At 37.3% G+C, this 4,443-nt stretch overlaps 1 pseudogene; it reads right to left on the bottom strand.

Moving 5' to 3' along the window:
- Positions 1 to 2,799: 2,799 nt before the first annotated feature.
- LOC107575462 (uncharacterized) lies at positions 2,800 to 3,533 on the bottom strand (annotated as a pseudogene).
- Between the last annotated feature and the right edge of the window lie 910 nt (positions 3,534 to 4,443).

Here is a 4,443-nt window from a genome sequence, read left to right on the forward strand (position 1 = left end):
TATATATATACAGCACTGCCACAGAAGACACATGCTTTAACTGCTCGGTGTGTTATAATGGTTTGATGTATATATAAGAGTTTCAATAGCTTTACATGTTACCTCAGTCATTTTGGTCCATTTTATTCCACTTATTATTTTATGTCTTGAAATGATATACTTGGTATTCAGGAAATTTACAGAAAATTAACTAGTATGAAGGAGGTCAGCATGACAATCAAATAGGAGTCACTAAATACTAACAACAACTGTGCCGGTGAATCCACCATTCTGGATCGAGGAGTTAACATCTTGTGGACTCACCTTTCCAGACACAAAAAAAAGGCTTTAAAATAATTTCACTCAGAAATTGCTAGTAAATTTCACAAGTAATTACAAAGAAACGGCAAGTGAAACATTGAATTAAACATAACATTTTAAAGTACCAAGACTGAAAAATTATATTTTTGTAAAACGTACTACAATAATCTTTGTTTTATTTACAGCTTTGGAAAAAAAATAAAAAATAAATGTATATATTTATATTTATATATCTCCGCCGGTCTGCCAGCGCCGAGGAAAAGGCCAGTGAGCACAGCTTGACTTGGAAACTGAGCGCTCCTTAGATATTCTTACAGAAACTTGAACATAGCTTTATGTCTTGCAAATAACATCAGAATAAAACATATAAAGCGATAAACAGTCAAAAATGTAAATGAACCTACCGTACTCTAGTGGTTTTTCATCTTCACAATGAGTCTAACACAGAGCCGTTGCTGAGGAGGTGTGTGGTTGTATTTTTGCGGTCATGTAGTACTACTGTATTTAGATTTACAGTAGGCTAATATTTTCCCAGAATGCATTGAAAATCTACAATAACATGCTGTACAGTATACAGTAAGAAACCTGAGAATACAGTAATAATACTGTGAAAGCAACAAAAATGAATGACAGTGTGCTGTTTGCTAGCTCTGGCTAGTACGCTCTCTGATCATCCAATCAAAGACATGAAAATGCCGAGGTTATTGTAGATGGCCCCGGTGTTGCCAACACGAAATCTGATTGGTTAAAGCAACGGGTTCATTGCCATTTCTTTTAAGCTACAGGCGCCTGCACTGTTGATTCTGAAGGCCTCAAGGCAGATTTATTTGATCCTAGCAGCACATGATTGCTGAAATATAATTGGACTCTAATATAAACATACACTACTGGAAGCAGCGCAACCAAGAGAAAAGCTATGAAATGAAGAGAATAGACTATTGGGGATAATTTAATACACATTCAAGGAAATACTATATTAAAACTAAGTCAGTGATTCTAAAAGTGGGGGGGCTGACGGGGGGTGGGGGGTGTTGATGAGTGCAAAATAAATATATTTTTCGGATGTAAGCTTGAAAACGACGTTCTTACCATTTTGCAACGCATCAAAGCAGTCAATAGAACACAGTCAAGAATAACTTAAAGAGGTTGCCAACGTTTCCAAAAACGTGTGGACTAGCTTTGACTCTTGCTGCTGATTTGATTGCAGATTCAAAGGGAAGGGGGTCACAGTAACTAATTTTGGGGGGACAAGGCGTGAATGCCCCCCTTGGCACTGGCCCTTTTACCAAAGGACTATATTCTGTAATAAATTGCATACCATTCATTCCTGAACTTTCTACCGTCCATAACTGGAAATTAAATGACTGGTTAATATGTCCCGATCTCAATAAAGTTTACGCACACTTTTGGTCCACGATCTCGCTCAGGACGCACGCTGTCTGTGGGGGTTTGGTCAGGACCGGTTCCAGAATTAAATCACTGAGGCTGCTCTCACTTATATTTTTTGTCCCGTCCATTGCTATGGTTATCACCGTCAATCACTGCTATTTCGAGAGTGTTAGAACACTTAATCATCTGATCAAAACAACACAATATGTTAGTCACACACAAAAGCGCAGTGCCACGTCACGTCTAGGACAACACAAGCGGCGGCCTAAAACAGTTTATTTAATCACCAAATGGGCAAAAGTTCACTTCAAGAATGATCAAAATGATGTCACAGATGAGTTTGAAGTTCGGTGTTTAAAAAACAGCAAGCAGAAAGAGAAAGTTTGATCTATATTTATAGCTCTCTATATGAAGCACACAGACTTTATTAGAGCCACAGAAAGACAAACGTTTTGCTGAAAAAATGCACAATACACAATTTTACAGGCTAGGGTGAAGTCTTTATGTACATTAACCTCGATTTGGGACAAATATAATGTAATTTATTGGAAAACTATGTGGCGCGGCAGGATTTCTTTCAGCTGTCTTCATATCAATGTGCTTTCTCACATCACAGCTTTAAATCTGCAACGTCGCTGGATAACAAATTCATTAAAGTGACCAGCTGGATATAAACTAATGCAAATAGATGATAACAATCGTAAAATTAAGCATTTGCGTCAGACTTGCATGTGTTTTGGGCACATTGTTTTAACCGCTTGAGGTGCTGCTAATGTTCGCGTCCTCTCAGCCTTGATAGCAAACATACTGCTGTGCTTTCTCCACTAATGCAGCATCTAGTCAACAAATTAATTACTTAGTAATGACATGATAACATGTAGTGTAGTGAACTGTATACACACCGTTTGTTGTCTGTTTTAAATCTGAATTGTCCCACTCTGTGCAGTGCAAATTTCGCCTCTAGAGGGCGCTCTCACTTTCGTACTGTATATTAAAGCAAAGGATGGCAACCCAGAAAAACTATCGGCATGGATTTTTGCAATCAACTATCAGTGCCGATTAATCGGTTGACCTCTAGTTTGAACATCTCATGATGTTATATTTGTGGGTCTACTGCTGAGTGTCTGTACTTTCCTGACTAGCTTGTCCAGGCTTAAGGTCATTGTGTTTCATCACATCATCTCTATTGTCAGCGGCGGCTGCAGGTGTGGTGATAGTTTCTTCCACAGTTCGTACTGAAAACCTAGAGCAGCTATTTGAACCATCACCAACAATCCCTGATGTGTTTGTTCTTATTTTGTCCTGCGAGTCCACATTTAAAGTGGCTTCATCCGTCTTCTGGTTCTCTGGGCCGCTCTCTCTCAGAGTCTCCTGTAATTGATTCCCGGAGGTTTTATTTGAGTTTTCATCTAAAGTGGTTTCGGTGGGAGACGGCGCACCGGAGCTCCAGCATTCAGATAAAAGATTGGCGGTGCTCGACTCCTCCCTGTCCTCCACAAACACCTTCTGTCCCGCTTTACTCTCCGCAGGATTCCCAGCCTTATAGAAGCCCAGCAGTGTCACGCTTTTCTTGCGTTTGCCGAGGTTGGGGACTTTGCCATCTCTGAACATGTTGCGGCTGTTGTAATCCTCCGGAGGTTTTTTTGGAAGTGTCTTTAGAGCAAGTCCTGCTGTCTGAGAGCGTTGTATCATTCGACGTGTTTCTGGGCTTCGGTGCAGGAAGATTCATCGAGCCCTGCAGGCTGTTCCTCTTCTCCATGTGAGTGACATGAAATCTGTCAATTTAGGCAAGTATAAAGCTGTGTGATTTATATTCTGTAAACTTACATGCAAATAGTGCACATCTTAATTATATTCCATCCATGCAGTAGATAATATTGTGAAATACTTACTGGTGTAAGCAGTAACACACAGTCAAGTGTCTGGAAACACATGATTAAATTGGTGTTTCTCATTAAAACGCTCTTGACCTTGAGGGTATTTATTTACAAAACCGGGTCAATTTAAGTGTAAAAAATGGTAGGGTGTTTTGTCCCAGTATTATAATGAAGGGCAAAAAAGCCCCATAAAAGAACCAAACTCTTTAAAAGAAGTGGTGTGACAATCTTTTATTATTATAAAAAAAAAAAGAAATACTAATATACCATCAATGAAACCACAAAGCTGGCGTTGAGGTATGTATAATTACAATATAAAGTCATTGTGAGTGTTATTGTTATTAATATTATTTTCTAAAATAAGGTACATGTAAGATAAATGTACATATGTGATGAATATGTTCAGTGTTTCCCCTAGGTTTACGGCTTTGGGGGGTGGGGGTAGATTCTGTTTTTTTTCTTAACTCCTTTATAGTGGTTATAAATTACATTTTATTAATCAAAATGCATGTCTAATTAATTAAAATCATGAAACTTAAACAATTGAACATGAATTTATTAAAAGTTTAACATATATTACGTTTAGGGCCAAATGAAATGTTTTATTTGTCCAACCTTATGTTTTATTGTAACCAAATTCTGTTTTAGCATGTCTAATTTGAAAGCATAAAACAAGTTTCATTTATTCTTACAATAGCCTTATGATTTATTTGCTCAGAAATTCTGTGTTGTGTATTTACATTTTGTTTTAAGGCATAAAACATTAATTTAATCTATCTTTTAAGTAATGAAAATTAAACAAATTAATTTTTTTGGAAAATAAAGGTTATTTAATATTACAATTAAAACATTGAAGAAAATACTGAATGCTTATTCC

The sequence above is a fragment of the Sinocyclocheilus grahami genome, unplaced genomic scaffold (assembly GCF_001515645.1).
Source record: "Sinocyclocheilus grahami isolate Dianchi unplaced genomic scaffold, SAMN03320097.WGS_v1.1 scaffold2663.1, whole genome shotgun sequence".
Classification (NCBI taxonomy): domain Eukaryota; kingdom Metazoa; phylum Chordata; class Actinopteri; order Cypriniformes; family Cyprinidae; genus Sinocyclocheilus; species Sinocyclocheilus grahami.